This window comes from Diabrotica undecimpunctata, chromosome 1 (assembly GCF_040954645.1).
Source record: "Diabrotica undecimpunctata isolate CICGRU chromosome 1, icDiaUnde3, whole genome shotgun sequence".
Lineage (NCBI taxonomy): Eukaryota > Metazoa > Arthropoda > Insecta > Coleoptera > Chrysomelidae > Diabrotica > Diabrotica undecimpunctata.
Genome location: NC_092803.1, coordinates 177,430,658 through 177,457,684, shown reverse-complemented (window position 1 = coordinate 177,457,684; position 27,027 = coordinate 177,430,658). Strand labels below are relative to the sequence as shown.

Here is a 27,027-nt window from a genome sequence, read left to right as displayed (position 1 = left end):
ATTATTTGCAAATTGAGTATATTTTATTATTAGGAGCTTTATAATAACAAGCATACAAATTTTATAAAAGCAAGTTTGAATTGTGGACATATGATATATTTTTATAGTTTTTTACGATTTTCATGAGATCAACAAAATGTATCACTTCGATTAACCGGTCGCTATGGAATTTCCATTATTAGAGCCTAATATTTAAAACCTATAACATGAAATGTCAATTTTGAGTCGTGGCAACAAATATGAGATATTTCAAATATGCCTAGAAAATGCTGAATTTAAACTTTCACATTACAAGCGATCCCACGCCACGGGAAATGCTTCCACGAAGACCGCATTAGGTAAAATTTATAGCTGTAGTAGTATAGTTTAGAAAAAACGTAGTTGCGCAATCAAAAAGAAGCAGTTTTAAATGTTTTAGATCGATTGTAATGTGAGTATAAATTCACTGTTTTTTAAGCATATTTCAAATGCCTCATATTTGTTGCCGAAATTAAAGATCGAAATTTTATGCTACAGGTTCTGAAAATTAGGCTCTAACAATGGAAATTCCAAAATGCAAATTGCCAAACTTTTTTGCACCTTTTTTGGGGTCCAAAAATTGACATTCTCACCAAAATTTAGCTTGTTCGCATAATTTTTAGTGGCAGTTTCGTCTCTGGCGACTGGAGTAATCTCCAATGCTAGTAAACTAAGTAAGCTAAAACTTGCTTGGTTAATTTAATTTTTGTTATTTTACAAAAACAATCATATACATAAGTTAGTTTACCTATATATACTTGTAATTTTCAATAGTATATGTATATTAATATCTTTAAGGAATTTTATCAATTGTTCAATTTTCTCTAAGATTTTACTGAGTACCTAAGTAGAATATTACATTTTATGATAGAAAGGAGTATTAGTGTGGCCAATTATAAGCCCAGGTGTAGGAAGGGTATCTCCTAGCGCAGACGAAGACAAGTAATATAAACTGGCTAAGCATTGTTAAAGATTTTTTATATTTCCACGGTTCTGCAGAACTTTTTATTTCGCGAGGATTCGGCGTTGAAAAGTTCCACTGGTTTTCCGAAAAATGCGAATTTATAGTACCGGTCATTGGCGTCCGTTTTGGGTAAGTCAGCAGTTATTTTAACGCATAGCTTTTTTGGTTTAAACTTTAAGCATTCGTAATGCTAGATTATTCAATTTTCAGGTATTCTTGTAATAAAAGGTACTCTTACTTTAAGTCTGAAGTATACACCATTTTCTAGAAAAATCGATTTGAAAATTTTTCGTTTTTTCGTCATGAAAGTTAAACTAATAGATACCTTAATTAATTCTACAAATTATCTTTTGTTTCAATAAATGCTACACACAATTCGTAAAAAAATTTGGGAAAAGAATAAAAAAACCAATTTGAAACAAAATTTTATTTAAAGGTTTTTAAAATCAAAGTATACAGGGTGAATCACCACTAACGAGATGGAAGATTCAAAATTTAAATTTACAGTTTGAAGGTTAATAAGAGCTACATTTTAAAATTATGTTGAAATATTAAGGGCGTCCCAATAAAGTGCGACGTATCAAAGTTATATTTTTTCTTATGGGACACCCTATATTTTATTGCATTTTCTAATTTTCGGCAAAAAATGAGGTATAGTTTCATAAGATCTCCCTATACCTATGTACAGAGTGTTCTGAGTTATGTGGAATATTCTTAAAATGTAAAGCTTTAAACGAAGACTCATTCCTAACTTATTTAAGAAATGCGAAATAATAAAATTGGTTATACCTCTAAATAGTTGGATATTGGTTAAATGTATTTCATGATTAATTATTAAACATTTATTTACAGGGTGATCAAAATTTGCAGTTTTATTATTGGATTATTCAATGTGTAATATAAGGCTTATTTTAAATGGAACGCCCTGTATATTAATGAATACATCTATCAGTTCTATAACTAGGAGTGATAGATTTTGCGTAATTTAAAATTTTCGTTACGATTTCAAAATATTTTAGTTGTTGCTCTCGATTTTTAAACCCATCATTTTGACATATTTGTTATAAATGAAACCAATGTAATTGTAAACAAATGTGTATATTTTATACTTTTACTTGCTGATACACAACGAATCAGAAAGCATTTTCATAAAACAAATAATACAAAATGAACATAAATAATACAAAATAAACCACAACTTACTACATTATAAGCAAAAAAAATTTTTAAAGAAGACTTATTCTCGACTTATTTAAGCAATTATAACAAATTTTCTTACAGCGAAATATGGGTAATAGTTAAATTTATTCTATTATTCATTATTAATCATTTATTAACAGGGTGTTACAAACTTAGTTTCAATTTTGGATTATTCAATGTCTAATATGAGGCTTATTTTAAATGGAACAACATGGATATTAATTAATCGTAATACTAAAAAAAGTTTCCTCTTTTGAATGGTATAAAGATGTCCTATACTTAAGTCTCATAGTTTTTGCGTAATTTACAATTATTTAAACTCTTCATCGGTATATTGATTTTAAAACAAAAGATATAGTTAGTTAATGTCATTGTATGACATTGTCATTTTCTGACATGACGGTCTGGTAATTGTCAAAATATAAACATTCGTGTGTAATATTTAACTTTCATTGTTCCTAAAAATGAAGAATTACGCTATCCATAAAAGAGTCGACATGGTACTTTGCATTGGAGAATGTTTGTAAAATTGTCTCTTAGCTTCTAAAGTTTATGCTCAAAAGTATTTTGATAGAAAACACCCCCAAAAGGAAATTTTTGAGAGATTGCTTAATAGATTCCGTGCTACTGGTAATGTTGCATACGAAACGGTAAACGTCATTTTTGGAAACTGTAACCTCTGCTCAGTTGCCTTTTACTTGATGAATCGTAGAAAATCTAAAAAACATCAGATTTTCAACAAATTTGTTTTGTTTTCTTTTCATCATATTTTAATACTAATTATCCTATTCCCAACGAGTACAAATCCAAAGACATAAAAATTTTAATTTTTTTACAAAAAATGTATTTACAACTACACTGGTTTTGTTTATAACAATATGTCAATATGATGGGTTTAAAAATCGAAAGTAAAGTAATTATTATAAATTTATGAAATCGATTTCCGTTTAACAAAATTTTAAATTACGGCAAACCTATTAGTTCAAGTTATACGATATCTGTATATCATTCGAAAGAGAAATTTTTTTTTAATTTAATAATTCATTAATATACAGGGTGTTCCATTTAAAATAAGCCTTATATTACACATTGAATAATCCAATAATGAAACTACAAATTTTGAACACCCTGTAAATAAATGTGTAATAATTAATCATGAAATACATTCGACCAATATCCAGCTATTTAGATGTATGAGTAATTTTATTAGAATTGCTTAAATAAATTAAGAATGAGTCCTCGTTTAAAGTTTTACATTTTAAGAAAATTCGACATAGCTCAGAACACTCTGTACATAGGTATGGGGAAGTCTTATGAAACTATACCTTATTTTTTTGCAGACAATTAGAAAATCTAATAAAATACAGGGTGTTCCATAAGAAAAAATATAACTTTGAAACGCCGCGCTTTATTGTGACATCCTGTATATTTCAGAAAAATTTTAAAATGTAGCCTTTATCAACCTACAGACTACACATTTAAAATTTTTTCAAAATCTTTTACCGTGTCGCTGTAATCTTCCGTCTCGTTAGTGGTGACTCACCCTGTATATTCCGATGGAACGAAACCAACACAAATGAGCAAGTATCAAAGGTAGATAGTTACAAAAGATGGTCGATATGATAGCTATTAGTCTCTATGCATAAATTTGATCTTTTGCAAAGAGAACTCCGAATTCTTGGAAAATATTTCCAGTTATTTCTAAATTCGTTGCAAGCATCTTGTAACCTTAGCCAGAGTTGTGCACGATTTTGTATCGAAAAAAAATTAACAAATATTCCTAAACACAATAATCACAAGGATTCAAATCCGCCTACCTTGATGGCTAAGAAATTGTATGGCATCTTCCAATTCAGTGGTCTTCGTAGATCTTATCAATAAAGTCTGGTATATTTCTGCTAAAGTGGGTCGGAAAACCGTCATGTAGAAACCATAAGTTTTGCCGAATATTTATAGGCTCATCGTCTAACAAATCAAATAAAATATTTTGCTGGAAATTTAAGTAATCAGCACCATTTAAACGAACAGGCAATTCCATAGGTCCAAGTAGACAATCGTCAACTACTCCTATTCAGACGTTTATGCCAAACCTATGCTCAAATTCTTAAACAACGTGGGGATTACCACCAACGTACGAATAATAATGTGCATTATGTATATTAAAAATTCCATTTTTTGTGAATGTAGCTCCGTCACAAAACAAAATGAACCTATCTGAAAAAATCTTCATTTTGAGTTTTCTGATTTTATAACCATTGATGAATTCTTCACGAGCAGGAAAATCTCCTTGTAAAAGTGGGTAATTAAAACGATTATTATTTTCGTAGTGTAAGATATTTCCTACGGAAGATTTTGATATTGTGTGATACATGGCAGATAGTCTTCTACCGGTAATGTCTGTATTTTTCTCAACTTCAATTAAAATAACGACTTCATGTGCTACTGTTACATCATTATGTCGCCCTGTTTCATTATATTTTGGGACCACTGAATCTGTTTCTCCTAAACGTTGATGAAGAGCTGTAAATATTGAGTGAGTGGGATGCTCACGATTGAAAACATTTTAAGCGTAGCTACGTTGTGCTTCTCGAGCTGTACATCTCATTTCGTCATAAACTAAGTGCATTAGCGTATACCTCAATTGTAAAAATCAATTTTGTTGAATTAAAATTGTTGCGTTTAAATGCCATTAAGTAAAAAACTAAATGAAAAACTTCGCGAACTGACAGCAATTTGACAATGAAAAACGTAGATTATACATTTGTTGACAGTCCAAACAGGCCCGTTCCTAGGGTAGTGAGCGTCTGCGTGCAGGATTTTTTGTGCGCCCCCATATTATGTTTTTAAGATACCTATATCATAACATGTTCTTGTGATATATAATTTAATTTATATAATTTAAAATATCTATGGGCGAATCCGAAATTTTGCTAGAGTCTGTGATTGGGTTAAGAACTTTGTATGACAGAATTTCATTATGCAAATCAAGACCATCAATATCTTTGCATACGATTCCTTCGTCTTGAATTTGTAAAGCTAAATCCAAATCCATACATGATCTTTTAATCACATCAGAATCTAGATTTTGAAAATTACCCAAAAATCCAAATACATCGTGGCACTTATCTATTCCCCCAAAGCGTCTTTGTAGGAATTGAATTGTTGTGTCCAAAATTTGAAAATAAAAACTGATCTTAAATTTTTGTTTTGGATCGAATACTGTTTCATCTGTACCGTATCATTGTTTTCATACGAAAATTGAAGCTTCGTCTTTCTTTGTCTTAATAATGGAAATGTTTGCTCTACATCACTTTTTTCTGCTTCTGCTACAGCCTCATTCCTGAAAATCTCGAAATGTTTGTCTGACCTTTTTTCAGTGAAATAAATAATAAGATGTTTTATTTCTGTATGGCATTCATTTAAAGTTGTATTTGGATTCTGGACCATTTTACTTACTATATTAACTTTTGTTAACACATCATGCCAAATTATAATAGAAAAAATGAATTTGAACGTTTTAATTTTGTCTAATAGTGACCTTGCTGAATGTTTCGTGTTCATATCTCTTGAATTATCTTCCACCAAATCATGTAAACTTTTACAAATTTCGAGGAATTGAAACCTAAGTGGGCGAAATAATGGCTTTGACTCTGCTTTCCCATCGTGTTTCACTTACTGATTTTAAAGTTGAGTTTGGTACATTCCTTTTTAAAATGTCCCATCTGTAGGGTGAAGCAGAAAAAAAATTGAACAACTCCTGAATAATTGAAAAAAAAACTAGTCTCATATAAAATTTTAGCTGCATCGTTGACACTTAAATTAAAAGTGTGAGCTGAACAAGGCAAAAACATTGCTCCGGGATTAATTTTTAGAATTTGAGCTTGAAGGCCCACATGCTTGCCAGACATATTTGCCCCATTGTCGTAACCCTGACCTCTCATGTCATCAAGGTTTATTTCAAATTTTGATAATACTTCTTCTTTTAAAAAATTGAAGAGCCCTTATCCTCTAGTATTTAAAACTTTGAAAAAACCCAGAAAGTGTTCTCTAATTTCGACTTCATATGGAGAACAATAAACGAAGCGAATTATGACCGTCAGCTGCTCAACATGGCTAGCATCTGGAGATTCATCCAAAATAATTAAGTAATATTTTGCTGTTCTGAGGCAACTCAGAATTTCTTTCTGAATATTTCTTGAAAATAAACGAATTAATTCATTTTGGAAGTGATTGCTCAGGTAATGAGGCATATTTCGGCGCAACCCTTTAGACCTTCGAATATTGCTCAGGTGTTCCATCATAATTGGATCGAATTTAGCAATCATTTCAACTAATTTCAAAAAATTGCCATTATTAGTCTCATAAAGATTCGTACTGTCACCCCTAAAAGCTAAATTTTGACCAGGTAAATACTGCATAATACAAATCATTCTTTTAATGATTCCACGCCATCGCTGTTTTTCAGTTTCATAATATTTTTGTTGCTCTTTATCAATAGTACATTCTTTACTCAAACGCGGCGAGCGGCATTAGACGGCGCTTCGTGTGCTGACACTAATAAAATTGTAGGGTGGTAATTTAATTAGTAATTTTGGTATTATAATAGGGAATAGCAATCGGATGAAGTGATTGCTTTAGCGCTTACCGGGGAAGTACTGAACACTGACTTTTTTTGTTTTAGAAGTGAGAATATTTTTGTAATGGTAACCAAATATTTGGCGCCCCTAAAATTTAGCGCCTGCGTGCGGGGCATTCATTGCATATCCGCCAGGAACGGCCCTGAGTCCAAAGCTAACTGGCAAGAAAACGAAAAAGTTTCTAATCAATTTTTCTAGAAAACTGTGTATTTTACAACTTAAAGCAAAAGTACCTTGTAGTACTAGAATATCTAAAAAGTTAATAATGGTTAAAAAAATAAAGACAAAAAAGTTGTGAGTTAAAATATGCGAAATTTGCAATTAATGAAATCGATTTAAGTCTAAAGGATAAAAATAATCCTACTAGTTTTCGTTTTACTGAATAGAAGCGTTCTGAAGATATTTAAAAAAAACTAATTACAAGGCGCCGTCTTTAAAGAGCTCTAGCTCCCTTAGAAAGCATTTTCGGATAAGGTGAATTGGGTTAAATTGTCTTAAAATTATCTGACAAATCTCCGGTCTTTGTTTGTCACGTGAGTTTTTGGACACCCTGTATATTGGAACGTGACAAAAAAATTGGGATGGGTTCATTGCTAGTAGAGTTTTCACATATTTATATTATGATGGATATTAAAATATACTTAGCAGGATTTTTTACTAAAATATTACATTGTTTTAAATACATTTAGATTTGTCTGTCATATCACAATATATTATGTTATTTATTACATTTTAAACTGCTCTTTTTAAGAGACCTTCTCATTCGTTCCATGTTTTACTTTTAATTCTTTTACAGACACGTCTCTGAAAAAACACCATATCTGTATGATTTCTGAAAAGCCAGACTATCAAGTTTGATGGTCATTTTATTTATGTCGACAAAGTAGCAGTGAGCGTATTGTTATAATTTGTTTGCAGAGGATTGTGTGAAATCCGAGCGATGGAGCATTCGACATGATTCTGCGATGTTAAGATTATTATGTGGCAGGGGTCGGGAGATAACACTAAGACAAAACATTAACTTATTGTCACACATCTGGTTTTTGTATTTTTAGCCTGTGACGTGTGCATTACATGTATGTATTGCTTTTTTGGTATAGTGTACAAGAAGAGAAATATGTATGTCTATAATAAATTTAACACCTTCAATACGAACTAAACTTTTGGTATAACGAACTGATTTATAAAAATGAATATCAAGAAAAAAATAGCTTTAGAAATGTCTCCAATATCATGTTTATTTTAGTCTAGGAAACAAGGATATAGGCTCTCTTGGCTCCTAGAAAGGGTCGTAGAATCTGTTTTTTATTTAAAAAGGTATGTTTCTTAACCAGCTCTACGAATATTTTATGTCATTTAATTTGAACCTAATTCTACGGAGTTATTGTAAATGTTTATATGCTTAAAAAGTGTTATTTATTATTAAATCATTTTGTGTAAGGTAAGGACGCCAATTAAGGCCACGTTAAGGTTTAAACGTTTGTAATATTTTATTCAGCAAAAATATGGGGGGAATAGTCTTGTATACGTATTGCCTAACATTTTAGCTATCGAATTTTACGATAAAATACTTAAGAAATAAATAAAAAAATATAAAATTTTAACATTCAATAAATCTTGAATATTTGGCCTTATTTGGAACTGGTAACTTAATAAGGCCAGTTTCATTTTTGAAGGAAATTTACATGGCTAATAAATTTTAAACCTAAGAATTAAAGAATAAATACAAAGTTTAGTGAAAGAAACGTTTATTCATATTAAAAACAATAATTTGTTAATACATTAAGTACATATATCGCACATTTACACACATCGAGGACATACAAATATATCCTTGTCGTCTTTTGGTAATCCTATACATTCCTCGTAGATATACTTATTACAACAAACACTCTTGCCCATATCAGACACTCTATCTTCATCACACAAGAAACAGTACCATAAATCTTTTTTTAAATTCGGTTTTAGTTTTGCTGAGCTATGAGATTGTGCACTAAATAAATCTCTGGTAACTTCTTGTGCTTTCGCATTAATGGCCTGCCGACGTTTTTTTGTTGATACTTTTAACTCCGGTGTAATCAGCAAACCACTGGAACTAAAACTTGCATTTAGTTCTTCACATGGCTCTGTCTCACTTATTTTTGCAACTTTATTTTTATCATATTTATTTGACGTGTAAACTGCATCACTATAATCCTCGCTGGAAGCTGTACCACTTGTGTAAGACCCAGATGAGTCACTGTCTTCATCTGAGATTAAGTTTGAAAAACTTTGGTGAGTTCTTTTTTTTTGGTAATTTTCCTTTTCTCACTGCTCGAGAATGCTTTGCTTTTATCATTTTTGTTTACACCGCTGCAGGATAGCTGTTCTTCAAAATTTGTATTCTTTTTGCCAGTTGTTTCAATTTCTGGTTGGGTTGTAGGATTTTCTTGAAAATCTTCGGCGATTGTTTCAATCTCTCGTTGTGTCAGACAACTAGGTGCAAAGGCAGCATCCGGAATAGCATTTGGATTGAATGGCCATATTCCAGTTGCTTCAAATCCAGAACAAATATTTTTTGCGTCATTGCGTTTTTCCAAACCGGCGTAAATATTTGCCCAAATCTTGCTCGGTTATTGGTACGTTCGTTATTATGGTTCACCCAAAAAATTTAACACCTCCTCATTCCAGTAAGATTTAAAACTCCTGAAGACTGCTTTATCGAGTGGTTGAAGCTCATGGGTGGTGTTAGATGGTAGACAAAACAGAGTTACATCTTTTTTTATTGCAGCTTCTACAATTCTTATATCTAAATGAGATGAAGCTCCATCAAAAATTAAAAGGGCTGGTCCAGGATTTTTGAATCGACAGAAGTGATCTAACCACTGTATAAATGCATCTGCTGTCATGCTTCCTTTCTTATATCTTATCTTATATCATTATAATTTTTGTTTCTGCTGGAAGATTACAATATCATTCTGGTTTAACTCGTTGCCCTTTCATAATGATAAGTGGCGGAATGCTGTTACCTATGCCGTTGTCACATGCCACGATTGTTATATTTTCGCCGTGCTCTGGTGCAACGATATGCACCCTTTTAGCACCTTTACTAGCCAAGTTTGTTGGTGATAGCCAAGTGTAAGCTGGCATTCTTTTTCGTCCATGTTTTATATTTGAGCAGGTTTCCCTGCTAAGCCTTTCTCATATAAAATCTGTCGAAGTTTCTCGAAATAGTCACTTATAACTGTACGATTTAATTTTTGGGCTCTGGCCAAATTGAGTTTTTGAGCACGACGCTTTGCAATGTCAGGATGCCTAGAAAAAAACAATTTCATCCATTTTTTTCCAGCTATCTCCTTTTTAACCGATAATGGATGCCTTATTCCTGTCTCTTTGACATAAGCATATACACGTTTTTTCGTAATATTTTGGGGGTTAATGGCATACCCACGTCACACAATCTTCCTATAGCCAAGCCTCACAGTGCAAGAATCACTCAACAGTTTTTAAATGAAGTAAACATTCCTGTAATGGTTTGGCCAGCATTGAGTCCAGACGCAAACCCAATCGAACATGTTTGGGACATGCTTGGGCGAAGGATACAAAGTCGTGTTCCTTTAACCTTAAATCAGTTACAAAAAGCCCTTTTAGAGAAATAGGAACTTATTCCTCAACAGGACATTTTTATTTGATTTTACGCATGCCAAGGAGAATTTAGGCAATAATTCGAGCACGTGGATTAAACATTCATCAATTGGTCCAGACACATGGTTTAAGTTTTCATTAATTGACCGTCATTTTGTTACAACATTTAATTACTTTTTTTCCTTAATTTTTCAATTTTTATCTACTGAAACAGTTCTTTGTTCAAAAGTTAAATTTTTATTAGAAATTACTTAAAACGGTTTGTTTCGTTTGTGTTTACGTTATTATAATAATAAAAAATTAAAGAGAAATCAAATTTTTAGTTTTTATTTTTAAAATGCAAGTGCTCCGTTTTTCGTGCCGGTAAATGTATCACAAAACAGGAAAAAGTTTAACTGTTGATCAGATCAGCGAACTGGTAGGCAAATCTTTCCCAATCTGTAAGTATCAACATTTATCTTCTCAAACAGATTTTAATACTTTCTTACAATCAGGGACCAATAATGTACTTACTGACGAAACGAAGCAATCCACATAAGCGTCAGTCCTATAAGACAACGCTTCTGTTATAAACGCGTTTGTTAGAAACAAAAATAGATACAATTAAGTCTGTTTTTGAAAATGCTCTTTTAATTATGTCTTTTCCTGGTCCATCTAAATCAAAACTTACACGATGAAACTAATAGTTACACATACAGTTTTTATTTAAAATTGTTATTTTTATTGTAATAGTATAACTATTTTCTCCATTCTGGGGTGTAAAATTAATTAGAACATAGAAGTAGAAGATTCAAAAAAAATATCTTGTTATGGAAAACGTGTAATATTTCGTAGTTTCGCAGGAGTCCAAATTACACAACCTTCCACTAATCGTTATAATTACATACTTTGAAAGAAGACGTTATAGTAAGAATAATAATCAAACTACCAATAACACTGAATACCTGGTGTAATATATAAAATTTATAATGACTACACATATTTTTAAGAACAAGAAGTGCTGGAGGAAAAAAATAACGTCGGTGTGATAAGCAACTGTATCCTAATCAGGACGACAAAGATATTTTTCGTGATAACCAATGTTATATCTCGAAAACAACGAACTGTTTTTTAAATAGATCTCAAAGTGCGACTGAAATTAATTCCTAATCGATCTTATTATCACTTTCCTTCCTTTTAATCAATTAACTTAAGGGGTCGTCTTATAAATAGACCACGTATCAGGGATTATCTTCTAGAAAAGAAAACGCCTAATTAGATTTTAGTAAAAACACTAGACGGATATCCTACGATTATATCTAAACTGTGGTCAGCGGTAGCCGCAGAAACCACAAACTATCTTTAAATGTTAATTACAGAATAAACTGATTTTAAATTAAGTACTCTTCTGGTTGAACCCCCACACTATTGAAAAGATAACAGAAATTATAATGAAGTGATAATGATTTTTAGTTTTTGCTTTCGTGAAAGTTATCTTACGTAAATTTTTTGTAGATTGTCTGCACGTCTACACTAAGAAAACAAAACTGAATATATATATGTATATATATATATATATATATATATATATATATATATATAAATACAAAAAGTAGCTAATATGTATGAGCATTTATGCACTTGATCACCGGAGAACACCCAGCCTACGTGTTCTCCGTATAATTTTATGGGTTGGAGGCTTGGACATTAAAGAAAGATGTTTCGGAAAGATTAGAAGCCTTCGAGTTATGGGCCGATAGAAGGATATTAAGAATAAGTTGGGTAGATAGAATCACGAATGTCGAGGTGTTGAGAAGAATGGGAAAAGATAAAGAAGTTTTAAATACAATTAAAGTCAGAAAACTGCAATATCTGGGACATGTCATGAGCGTTATAACTTGTTGCAATTAATAATGCAAGGAAGAATACAGGGTAGAAGGAATCGCGGAAGAAGATGCATCTCCTGGTTAAACAATTTGAGAGCTTGGTTTAACTGCACTTCTGCTGACCTCTTTAGAGCAGCGGTATCGAAAGTGCGAATTGCCATGATGGTTACCAACCTTCTTAGAGGAGATGGCACTTGAAGAAGAAGAAGATTTATGCAATATTAGAAACTAAACTAGCATCCACAAATTATTTGGAAGTAAATAATAATAAACTTATTACTTTCGCAAAATTGAACATCTATTTTGTCGTACTTCTTCTCCAACATCTCCGTAACTAGTTATATCTATTCTCAGATATCTAAACCTAAATCTAAACCTTGCTTCCTGCTTTATTTTACATCGTAGTGGGTATTTAGATGTTGTCATACATTTGGTTTCTGCTAATCTTCTTCTTCTTCTTCTAATGGCGCTACAACCCTTTGTGAGTCTTGGCCTGCTTAACAATGTTCTTCCATTCTGCCCTGTCGGATACTTTTCTTCGCCACTGCCTGATGTTCATGGTTTTAAGATCCCTCTCTACGTCGTCTATCCATCTTTTACGGGGCCTTCCTCTTGTTCTGTTTCCTTGGGGCTTCCATCTCTGGACTACTTTTACAGCTCGATTATCTGGCATTCTTTCTAGGTGACCAAGCCAGTTTAGTCTTTGTGACTTTACAAATCTGACAATATCTGCGCTCTGCATTAGTTCATCCAGCTCGTGGTTCATTTTCAGTTTGAAGCATCAACGTTAAAATTTATTAGATGTGTACGATATAGTAGCAAGTACCAAATATCTAGGACATAAAAACAAATTTCTAATGGCAGAAGGACTGCTTGACGCTCATGGGTGGTATTTATCCTCATTATTGGGAGATTGTATGCAATGGATAAGGACGTTTTAGACAATAGTCTTCCAATTATGTCAGGTAAAAAGATATTTTACTAATTGATGGTAATGTGAACTCTAAGGAGCCGTGGAAATATGTGCTCTTAAAAAAACTATTAAATATGTAGACAATAATATTTGAAATGCGCCACAATGTTATAACAAATCAAACGAAATAATTTGAATCGTGAAATATTAACTGTAAATATGATTTTTTACTTAACATTTTGTTTATTTTAAAATTACTCTCGTGTCCATATTTGAAACACAATTTACCAGTCATAAAAAATAGGATGTAAATGGTAATAAAATTACTCACTTGCAAAAACCCATAACTATAATTTATTTATAAACATTTCTTAAAATTTATCATCCTTTTTAATTGAAAGATAGTGACAGTATTTATATTTAAGCGGACCTAGTTTGGCTTAAGCAATATAGCTTCAAATATATAAACAATTGCATCAGTATACTTGAGTTAAGACGAAATAATTTGGTTAATAGATATGTGCATTGAAACTTTTATCAGATTTTGTTGGAAGCTGTAAACAATGTAGCTACTGCATTACAATTTTATCTTGATATTGATTATTTACGAATATGTGCATTAATTAAAAACCAATTAATCCCGATCTTTAAATGTCACTTTATAATAAACCAATTTATAATAAAATAGTACTAGCTGTGGTAACCCATTTGCTTTCACTGAAACAATTAGCACCAAATTAGATATTTCAAAAGTTGTATGTATTAAGGAGTCATGGATGCTAAAATTAGATATTTTGTTTCACATGTTACTTTAATTTCAACCTTTACTCGTTGTTTTTTCCTTTACAATCCAGCACAGTATGTGTTCTATACATATATGCAGTGTATTCAGTCCATCCATTTTTTTCTTTTACAAGTATTCTCGTTTTGTAGACTGTATTTAAAATAATCTTTCTTTTATAAAAAAATATTTTACTACAACATACACTACAACAGACTTGCTACTTGTCTAGCTCTATTTAAGTGGCTTGCTTTGATTGATTTGATTTGACTGATTTGACTAACCCTCTTGGTGGCAAATCCGATCTAAAATTTACAATTTGGTATCCAGTCACAGCATGAATACAGAGTAAAATACCATCTTCAGATAACAACAGAAAGCTAAGAAGTAACAATACAATAAATTACGACAATATTCAACAAATACAATATTTACATTTAAATATTATATTTATATGGGATTAAGTCACAATTGATTGTAATGAAAATTAGATTCTTAACTAATATTTAACGTTTCGATTTCGCCTCCGAAAATTGTTTTCAAAAAAGAATATTTAAGAAATTGTGTGAAAAGAGTATAACCAACAAGTTGTTGAGCGAGTTTACAGCCATGTTTTTAGAACATTAAATTCTAATTATTTTGTGTTTTTGCACTATGTGTGTTTGAATATTGTGTGTTTGTGTATTATGTTTTTGTATTGTGAGTTGCATATATATTGTGCATAATTGAAGAGGATATGTCTTAGATTTTCTCAATGAATAATATCTCCTATAATAAACGTTATAACGGACTTTATCAGAAAATGTTTATCACCCTATATATAAGGAATTAAATCATCAAACCGTTTACCATCAAACGAATTACCAAACTAAATCAAACGAATTATCAAATCCAAAGAATGAATTATGGTATGTTAATGAAGAAATTGGAACGGTGACCAGGAACTGAAAAAAAAAAGTAGAAGAAGACTATTTACTCACTGAAAAGTCTAAAAAGCGTGAACAAAAATTGACTGCAAGAAGGTACAGATGAGAGTGGTTACTTAAGCTTGTTCTTCATTTACTTTTATATAGGCAAATTGTCTATTTTTCTTCGACGTCACCACGAATCCTATGGAATATTATCATTCCATCTTTTTCCTGGAGTACCTATGCATCTTATATAGGACGACCTATACATATAAATGATATAAAGGCTACTTTATTCCATTTTTTCACTACACCCATTCAATAATGTTGTTTATTCTGCTTACGTCTCTAATTTTGTTTAACTCCTTGTTACGTCTAATAGTGTTTTTCTGGATATTCTGTTCATATTCATTCAATATATTCTGTTCGCGCTTGCATCTCGTCTTATTTCCACGGTATATATTCTGAAGTCTGTTCCTCTATATTATGTCATTAAGGTATCCTGCTGCACTGCTTGCTTTTGTCAGTTGTTTCCTTACTTTCTCTTTATTGGTATTATCACTCGATAAGCTTTTTCCCAGATATTCAGATTTCAGAAACCTAGTTGTTCATCTAATACACGAAGCATTTTTGTAAGCTTACTTGTTATGATATTTGTTCATAATTTCAAACTAGTGCTTAATAAATTTATACCTCTGTAGTTACTGGGATAGTATGGGCATATATAAACAGGATGATTTTTCGGAGACTTTTGAGCGGGTCCTAATTTCAATAGTGGAAAAAGGTGAATGATATATGAGACCATCAATTCCCTAACTGAATTAAACTTTACACTAGATATTATGTAATAAATCAACAAAAATGGTTTCGAATATTTTTTCCATCGCGTAAAAATTTTAGGATCTTTTTTTATAATTTAAGTCGGTTTAAAGATGTTTTTAATAGTACCTTTTTTTATCCTTTGTATCCGTTAAACAAATATTTAAGACAATTTAAGTTTTATGTGCTTATCAGTTTTGATAAATAAAAAATCCAATTACCTTTCAGTTCTATGTAATTAAAATTGCAATGAAAATAGAAGATCATAAAAAAATATATAGCTAAAAATTGGCAAACAATAGTAGAGAATTCGAACTAAACAAACAATTTCTATGTTGGAAATTTTCCGCAAATGAGATCAAAGACGCTGCAACTTGGCACTTCATTCTTACAGGTCTAGACTTCGTTCGCTTAAACGTTTGAAGTTCTAGCAAATGAAATACTGGCAAAGACGCTGGAAAACATCAAAAAGCTTTCAAATGTTCATCGAGATTATACAGGAAATATTGCAGTTAACATAAGTGTGTAGATTCAAGAACTTTTAAAATTATAGGTCAAATAGTTTTGTGTTGAAATAGCAATTGTAACAAAATAAAACATAATCAATGTTTCTCAGGTTGTTGTCAATACATTTACAATATTGTTGAAGAAGATCAGCGTCAAAAAAGAAAGACGATACAGAATTAAAATAAACGCAATATTAATCAATATACAGAGGGCCCAATATTAATCGATAAAGATAGTATACAAAGATTGCTCCCAAAAGTAAAATAATTTAATATATTAAGATCTCAACTCACGACACCAAAACGATAGATATGAGTAGAAAACCAACCATATGTAAATTAGAAATCGATTATGTCATCATTGAATAAGTAATAAAGTTAAATAATTTGACATTAAACTGTCCAAATGAAATCAAGAAGACCAAATAATATCATATGGATTAGAAACAAGACCCGACAGAACCACGAAACAAAGGTTGTTGTAAACGGCGGAAAGAATACTAAGAAGAATGACAAGAAACACACTAAAAGACCAGAACAGGAGTGAAAATATTTAAAAAATATATAACATACGGGATATTGTTTTTCCGAAAACCATTTGTTGTTATAACAGGTCACACTTGTACACCTTCCATTCGTGTAAGTTCCTAGCTCAGGTTTTTGTGTGTGTTAGGGACCGACAGCTTTACGTGCCCTCCGAAGGACGGTGGCGACTCAGTTAAATTAGAAATTGAGAAATTTCTGGTGTTTGCGATATCGAACACACTAAATATAATGTGCTCATACTAAACACAAAGAAAAGAATGAAATAAAGAAATCAACTTAATAGACGAGGCCAGAGTAATCAAAATAGCAACAGATAAATCACTAAGCGGTAAAAAAACAACCTTTTTTCGAGGTATTACTCTGAAATGAACAAGTAAAAGTGATTATATCGAGCAAGAAAAGAATACAAAGAGACTAATGTTTGACAAATTTCTATTTGTTGCTGATCTTAAAGTGCTCAGTGGCTAAACCATTTGAACGTTACTTGAACGAAACTTCTTATTGAACTAAACGCATCTTTTTGTTGCTTTTAAAGCTGTGTAGATCATTGTGCCGCATGAATTTTATTGAGCATATCTTTATATAACATTTTTATCACAAAAATTATTTTAAACGGGAAATTTTTATTATTAAAATTTAAACAGATAATTCAATGTTGTTATTAATGGGATGACATGAACTTGTGAAGAAGAGTTTCTTGTTTTCAGCTCGCTATCTTTGAATTCTACGTAAATTATATATGTAGTCGCAATTTTTGGGATATCGTTATTTTCCATTAAAATGTGACGATTGATCTGGTTTCTCCGGTATATGAAAATAATAGTGCGACGAAGTACATACTCATGAAATGCATCCATTTTAATGTTTGATATTCTCGAAGGAGAAAATACTTTTCCCATGCGTTCCAGCACTTTCCTTAAATCTATTAACAATTGTCCATTTTCTGCTTTTTTGTAAATTTTTAAACGGTATCAATTACTTCTTGCGTTTGATAGTTTAGAACTTACAACGCAGTTGCTAAATTTTTAAATTTAGCTAGGAAAAAGAGAGAAATGTTGAACAGAAAAATACAACAAATTACAGATTATAATAACAGAAGAGAGACTAGAAAATTTTACAAGGAAAGCAAGCAATACACCCAAGGATACATGACAAGATCAACGGTTTGCAAGGACAAAAATGGAGTAATTATCAGCGAGAAAGAGGAAATAATGAATAGGTGGAAGGAGCATTTTCTAGAGCTGTAAAACGCAGAAAAAGGACAAAACGAAGATGAAGAAATAATTCACCACACAGCAGAACAACTAGTTGAGCAACCACCATTGGAAGAAACGATAAACGTCATAATACATCTAAAAAATAACAAAACACCTGGCATAGATGGAATAAAGGAACTGATAAAGAATGGTGGACATGTGCTATGGAGGCGTATCCATAAACTAATCGACCCCATATGGACACTAGAAGTCATCCCAGAAGATTGAAAGTAGGAATCATACTTCCTATGTACAAAGGGGGAGACAAACGACTCTGCAAAAATTATAGGGGTATAAAAGTCTAAATATCGTCTACAAGATATCAGGAATTATATACAGCCGCCTGGAATCGTTTTCGGAGGAGATGTTTGGTGAATACCTATGTGGGTTCAAACCAAAAACATCAACTATAGACCAAATACATATGTTAAGAGGTATACATGAAAAATGTGTTGAATATAACAAACCTATTTACAACTTGTATATAGATTTCAAACAGGCGTTTGATGGAGTAGATCGACAAAGGATGTTAAAGCAACTATCTATGTTAGTGATAGCTAATAAGTTGGTTAAACTTATACGGATGACTCTGGAGGGTTCCAAAGCTATGGTGAGAATAGATGGAGATATGACTTAGGCCTTTGATATTGAAAATGGAGTTGGACAAGGTGATGTCCTATCAACAACACTTTTTAATCGAATTTTAGAAGCTGTTGTTAGAAAACTGGATATAAATGGCTGTATTAATACAAGATCAATGCAAATATGCGCATATGTGGATGATGTTGCAGAATAACCCGCAACAAAAGAGTATTAATCGAAAAAGTTATAGAACTGAAACGAGAAGCTGCTACGTTTGGTCTATATATAAATGAAAGCAAAACAAAATATATGGAGTGCACAAAATCGAATCAGCATGAGAGTCTGAAGGTACAACCATACCTATCAATATGCCTCCACTTTTCCCTACCTAGGCTCAATATTAAATGACAACAACAACATCAGTCAAGAAATACAAGCACGGATTCTTAGCGGTAATAAGTGCTTTTATGCATACAAAGACTTAATGAAAAGTAAGTTACTGAATCGTGAGTCTAAGCTTAGAATCTACAAAACAGTAATTAGAGCAGTGGTTACATATGGATGTGAAACGTGGACTCTTCAACAACTGATGAAAATCAACTAAGAATATTTGAGCGCAAAATACCAAGGAAGCGATGGTTCGTGGAGACCAACCCAATGCAGCGATGGTTCGTGGAGAATTAAAATGAACCACGAGCTGGATGAACTAATGCAGAGCGCAGATATTGTTAGATGTGTAAAGTCATAAAGACTAAACTGGCTTGGTCACCTAGAAAGAATGCCAGATAATCGAGCTGTAAAAGTAGTCTAGAGATGTAAGCCCCAAGGAAACAGAACAAGAGTAAGGCCCCGTAAAAGATGGATAGACGACGTAGAGAGGGATCTTAAAACTATGAACATCAGGCAGTGACGAAGGAAAGTATCCGACAGGGCAGAATGGAAGAACATTGTTAAGCAGGCCAAGACTCACAAAGAGTTGTAGCGCCATTAGAAGAAGAAGAAGCTACTGAGTACCTAGAACTCACTTATGTTCACTATCTTGGACTAGTGTATATAATGTCCACTGTAAGTGGGTTTTAAATTAAGTCCATAAAAATATGTTTGCTAATAATGAAAATATAGCAGAGTTCATTGCTAGATAAAAATTCTGTTTCTAGAAATTATTATTTAGCTGAAAATAGATATTGTCATTGCATATTGTCAATAGCTTCATTATAGCTGATACAAATAGTTATATTCCGTCTGTCAAAGTACCATCATTCTCCAACTTTTTTCTAATTATTTTTAAAGTTTTATCTTAACACATTTATAAATAGACCGTTTATGTCAAAACTTACCAAACTATTATTGCGTTAAATCCAATTTCTGATAATTTATTTAAATAAAAAGTGTTTTGTGTTCCTTATAAACGTGTCATTATTGTTTGCAAATGTTTGCATAACATCTAATAAAAAATTTAGTCTACGAATAGGTCTGTGGTGTATGAATTTTCCGGTACTCAATATTATCTACATTTTCGACATAAATAGGCGCTTATAAAATAAAGTAAATATTGTTCCCCTTGTTTTGATTACCTCTAAATTAATCCAAGATAAATTCACTTTTAAAGTATGTACCTGGTTTAGATATCCGATTGAAATCATTTAAAAGAATTTAGTTTTTTAAAATTCTTGCATCATTTGTAGCTTTATCATTGTATTTAAGGTTGCAAACAAGATTTTGAAGAAAAAATTGGACTTTAGCATTATTGAGGTGAACAGTAAAGCAAAATTTGAAAGCAATTAGGTAGATGATCAACTGTAAGAGATGATACATTTTATTAAGGTAAATTATATCCTAAGAAAACAAACCAATCTACCTAAACACGCCTTGTCTATTACTTCCCTATACATTGGACAAAGAAACATCTGTTCAAAATTAGAGATAAAGATTTCTTAAGATAAGTGATCAAGGAAAATTTGCGTTTTAAAATAACATTACCAAACAATTGAACATTCGTTGAAGAAGATGGTTATTGACGAGACTCTAACAGGACAAAGGTACATCATACAAAAAACCTTAAGTGAGATTATGACGAGAAGCTGAGGGTGAAAATTTTTTATTTATAGATAACTAATGCCCACATATAATTTAAGCGGTTAATGATTATTTTGAGGCAGAAGGTACTCGCCGTTTGGAGTGGCCTGCGTTGTCTCCAGACATGAATCCCATTGAACATGCATGGAATGTTCTCTCCAGAGACATTCATGCCCAAAGGAATCCTCCCATCAGGAAACCTTAGAACCCATCATAAATTTACAATTGCCTGTAGAGAAAAATGGAAGAATCTGCCACGGGAAATGATTGATCGAATTGTTAGCAGTATTAGAGCTCAAATCCCGGCATGCATTGTTGCCCGTGATAGAGATACACAATATTAAAATAGCTTCATACAATTTAATTAAATAAATATTTTAGTTTTTAATTTTTTATTTATTAAATGAAAACTGTATCTCTTTTAAAACAAAAATTATCTGTCAACGTTACATTTTTTTAAATAATATACGACAGTAGTTTCTGAAAATAGTTAATAATAACAAAAATTTTGAGTGATGCATAACTTTTGAAATTATGTATAGTTGATGCTTTGTCCAAAGATATCTTTGGAAGACAGTTGAGTTATAAGGGAATTATCCATTTTAACATTCATTTATACAGACACGTAATACGGAGCAGCTTTTGTGAACAAAGTTGATTTTAAAAATTAAGACAATATTCCTACTTATACAGTATTCACAATACCTACTTTATTCGCCAATAAGACCAATCACTGACGTAAACAACAATGACACTCGAATTTAACACAGTACTGCAACCATCTTCCTATAAGATGTTGATAATCGTTCATATACGTATATGTAATGAGATTTCAACCGATGACGAAATTATATACAAATATAACACTATAATAGATAAGTAACTCCAATAAAAAAACTGAAGTTCATAAAAGTTTAAGTACTAGTTTTTATGTTCTTGGTTAATAAAAATCAATAGAATGTTGATCTTTAACGAACAATAGAAAACAATAAATATTGAAATCATCATTATTTTAACACAGGTAGGAGGAAATAATTCACTACAAAGAATGCCTAAAAGCTTGGCATGTTGGTGATCGAAATTTTTATCATGTTTCATACTCTGTTATTTTTATCTTTCTTTTACAAAAGTACACTTCCAAATCATCTATTCCTATAGACAGTGGTGCCCAAATTATCGATTTATCGTAAAAGTATGCAAATGATTTTTTGCCAAAGAGTGAATTAAGAAGAAGTCGAAGTAGTTTCAGGAAAGAGCAATCCATCTTCTCTAGACCAGCCAAACAATCAGTAGCTGCATCAATCGCATCTTTTAAAATTTTCTACATAGTGGTGAAACACAAGAAATTTTTCGAAGACGAAACCGTAGTGAAAGAGAGTATTAATGTATTATTTGATGACTTTATAATGCGTTATCGTCCAACTGTAACCAGACGAATCGAGATCGTGACCAAAGATTTAGAATCTCAACTTAAAAGTGATATTATGAAATCTACACAGTTTGATGAGTCTATCGATATAATTGATACTGCCAATTATGTATTTTCATCCAGATAGTATTTCTTGATATTCCGGCTAAAGAAAAATTAGTAATAGTACTCCCTCTGAAAGGAAAAACTCGAAGAAAATATTTACACAAAGTTTCTAAAATAAACAGATGAAGCACTTTCCATGACTGGCAACAAAAATGGATTTGGTGGATTGTGTCGAGCCAACGATGATTTCCCTTCATTTTCAAGTATTACAGATAATTTTAGATATATTCTATCTCAATACCAGACCATCTTATACCAAATTTTTGTATGTTAACAAGTACCGTCTTACGAAAAGCTTGTGGATGATAAGCAGTGCCATGTCTTAACATCAAAAGGAAATTAGTGATTTAAGAAAATTATTAGTTTCGAACTATTAGTACTAGATACTTGATTAGATGCCTTAATTATATTTTGTATTTACAAACATTTACAATAAAAGCATTTTCATAAATCTATGTATTTTGGAGTAGCGAATAGTCGAACGTTTGTATTCTAAATGTTTTGTGGTACAAGTATTAGCTTATATGTTTTTGGTGTAAGTTCCATAATTCTCCTACTTATCAAAGCAAAGAACCATTGTTAAATATAAAAATTACTAGAAGTGATTTATTTCTTCATTATAAGATATATTTAATTAATAAATTCAAAGTAGTCCCAATTTATGTCGAGTATAAGAAGATGTAAAAATGACTGCACAAAACTTACATTGGACAAACTGGTAGAACTTTTAACAAACAAATAAAAAAACAGATTCTACGTAAGCACTTCACCTTTCTAGACCATAATCATTCTTTTAATGATGAATTTAAAATTCTTCACATTTAAAATAAAGGCCGTAATCTGTCTTTATTAGAATCTATGGAAATTACCAAATTAAAAAATACAGACATAATTCTGAATGACCAACTTGAGACAAACACTTAAAGACTATAAAGTGTAAACGCATACCAAAAATGGATGCTTGAGAAAGGCACTCCGCCGAAACAGCTGTAGTGATAAAAAATAAATAATATAATAAATTTTGTGGAAGTCAAAAGTTTTCAGTGTTTCATTGTTAGATAAGATAAATTGCCATCAAGTAACGGTTGAATCGATCACAAACTTACTTTAATTTTAGCTTCTGTGCTTTTTCTGTAATCGTTAATAATTTTTATTTAATAATAAATTCCTAAATCGTGTTTTTATGTATTTAATTGATGTGTGAGCGCATTGATTAGTTTTTTAAAAAATCTAATTATTTTTCCGGATTTTATTAAAAAAATTTAATTGTCCATCCCGTGGACTGGGTAACGACTAAAACGTTAATTTTCGTGAGTACTATATGTATTTAATAGTTCACAAAAACTAAAATATTTTTTTGAAGTTTACAAATATTATGTGTAATTTAATAGATAATCCCTTTAGCTCATAAATAATTAAAATATCTTTGTTATTTTAATCCTACAACAAAAGTTCATCATTCAAAACCTATAAAAAACAATATTAAAAAACAAAGAATTCTGCTACCAAAAGGCATGTATATTTTTTTAAACCATAGTACAATAATTATTTACAAACATTAATATTATTGCCATTTATAAGGCATAGGTACATTAAAATTTAGCAAAATGTTCAATAATAACCATACATTAACTTTTATAAGATAATCATAAAAAATGTAATTAATGCATAATAAGATTAAGACTTATAAATTGATTGTGGTTTTTGGTTTCAGATTAACAACAAGTGTTTTGATTACACTCTTATTCCAGGTGATACTTTTTGCATAATGCATTAGATCATGTACCTGCATCAAAGAAAGTTACACTCTTTTTCAATGATACTATCATATTGATAGGTGCTATTAGTGACGCTCCGTTTGCTACATTATTAGATTCTTTTTATAAGATAAGGGTTTTTTGACAAACCCTTAAATAGTTTTGGATGCGAATCTGATTAAATTGAATATAATTGATTACTGTCATGAGACACGTTCTTAAAGCATTTCTCAAACTTATTCATAAGAGAATATAAAAAAGATGTGAAGAGATCAATCGTAGTTTGGTTTTAATGGAGAATTAGAAAACAGAAAAGCACCATTTTGCTTGCATCTTCTGGTACAAAAAAAACTACGATCAAAGCAAGGATGTATTTATTTGTGTTTTATCATTACCAAAACGCTTTTCACAATGTACGCCATAGTCTACCTATGTCCATTTTACAGGACATAGGTGTTGATAAAAAAGATATGCGGATTTGTAAAACGTTCTATTGGAACTAGATGGCTGAGATTCGAATCAACAACTTATTATCCACGGAACAAGTACAAATTATGAAGGGAGACAAGGCTATATACTCTTACCAATGCTTTTTAATATATACATTGGACAAACATTTCAAATTGTCCTACAAAACAAAAGCAATTAGAGAAAATCATAGATGAGTGAATTTTGATAATTTTATTGCCAATTTTATTGTATGAAGCAGATATAGAGCCAATAAAATTAAAATCAATAAGAGTACTTAAGATATCTTGGATATATCGAGTTACTAATGAGAAGTTTCTGCGATGAACTGGAATGGGCCGAGAAATGTTAAGTGTAGTAAAACAACCAAGGTTTTTTATTGGAGCCACATCGTACGTAGATCAATATATTTCCTTCTAAAACTTTTACTCACTGGTAAGATTAGAGGAAGAAGCGGTTTATATTGACCAGTTTTGTCCTGGTATAATACCAAAATATAGTTTACAATTAAAACAAAAAAAGCAGATTGAAGAGTTGAATTGAAGAGCGAAAATTAATAGAAAAACATGATTTAAACTGGAAGAGTATTGAAGAATTAAGCTATTTTAAACAAAATTTAGAACGAGAACGTTTACTTTCAACAACATATATATATCTATATATATATATATATATATATATATATATATATATATATATATATATATATATATATATATATATATAACGAGTTTATTACAGCTGCCGCCGTTTCTCGCAACCTAGCTTCCAACGCTTGCGATCGTTCCAGTCATCTACTTGTAGACCCCTATCTTCCATTGCACCTTGTACTTCTTGTCTCCACGATCTTCTTGGTCTTCCCTTTTTCCTGCGGTTGGTGGGGATCCACTGTAACATTCTCTTTGGCTATCGTTGATCATTCATCCTTTCTACATGGCCATACCATTTCAGCCTTTTGCATTCTATAGTTTCCAGGACGTCAATGTCTATGCCCATACGCTTTCTGATTTCAGTATTCCTTACTCTATCTCTTCTAGTGAGTTGGCAACATCTTCTCCAATAATTCATTTCCATTGCTTTTACTTTGGATGCGTCATTTTTATTTATTACCCAAAGCTCTGAACCATATGTAGCAATGATTTCTATGATATTGTTGTATATCCTAATTTTTGAGTTTCGGGTGATGTGGTTATTCCAAAGTATACTATTCAGTTGACGTATTGCTGAACTTCCTTGACCAATTCTAGTAGCTATTTCTTTTGTATTCCGACCATTGTTTGTAATGTTTACACCGAGATATTTATAGCTATCAGTAGTTTGAATTTGTTTAATTCCTAGTTCTAAGTGCTTTCCTTCACCTCCCACTACTACGTACTCTGTTTTTGATGGATTAATTGATAAGCCCCACTTAGTATATTCTTCATCTATTTTTCGTAACATGTAGTAGATATCATCTTGATCTTCTGCAAGTATTACTTGGTCATCAGCAAAATACAAGCTGTACAGTATATGGTCTCCAATTTTAACACCCATAGGTTCACATTTTCTTTTCCAAATATCCAAAACCCCCTCCAAATAAATCTTAAAGAGTGTAGATGCAATGCAGCAGCCTTGGCGAAGTCCTTTGGTCACTTTTATCTTTTTTGTCACTTTTTGTCCAATCTTTATTACACTCGTCATATCATCGTACAACTCCCTTACAGCATTAATGTAAATCGGTGAAATATTCTTGTCTTCTAGCACCTGCCATAGCTTGGCTAATGGGACACTGCCATACGCTTTTTGAAGATCAATAAATACCATGTGTGTCTCCATATTATGTTTCAAACGCTTTTCTATTGTTTGTTTTAGGCAGAACACATTGTCTATACAAGAACGACCAGTACGAAAACCACTCTGATCTTCAGCGTCTTCCCAGCAATCTTCAATTCGGCTTTTAATTATCTTCCCGTAGACTCTACAGATTGAGTTAGTTACACTAAGCCCTCGGTAGTTCTTACAATCTTTTCTGTCGCCTTTATTTTTGGATAGATCTGTCAACAACAATACTAGTAAAATAAACCGGTTCCTCTGTTTTCCTGTTTATCGACACGATATGCATAAATATAAATAGTCACAAAAAAGAAAAGAAATATGGACCAGTGTTGTTCTGGTAAAATGCTAAAATACCAAGTAAAACAAGAAATAGCAGTTGATGTTAGAAAATTGTTAGAATAACATTATGGCTTAAACTGGAAAAGTATTGAAGAATTAAGCGATTGTCTTGACTGGAGTTTAAATTAATTAATTTATATATAGTAAAACTAAAGCATCTCTGGCATTTAATAATGCGTTTTTTAGGCTCTATTCGATTTACGTCGGATTAAAAAAAATGAAAAAAAAAATCGCTTTATTGAAAGCCGAGAAAATACATTTTTTACGTATACCGATTTTGACATTTGAAATTCAAATGACATTAAGGAACCATTTGGACCATTGGAACCATTTGAATCGCGTATTTCAGAAACCCCAAAAATCACAAATTTATGAAATTACAGTTTTCTGTAATTTTTGGTAGTATATAGGTATACGCA

The 27,027-nt window shown here is 31.5% G+C and overlaps 1 protein-coding gene across 3 annotated transcripts in view; it reads right to left on the bottom strand.

The window, feature by feature from the left end:
- The window catches only part of ham (hamlet), a 377,563-nt gene that overhangs the window by 132,977 nt on the left and 217,559 nt on the right, over nucleotides 1–27,027 (bottom strand). The gene's annotated exons all lie outside the window — the stretch shown is intronic.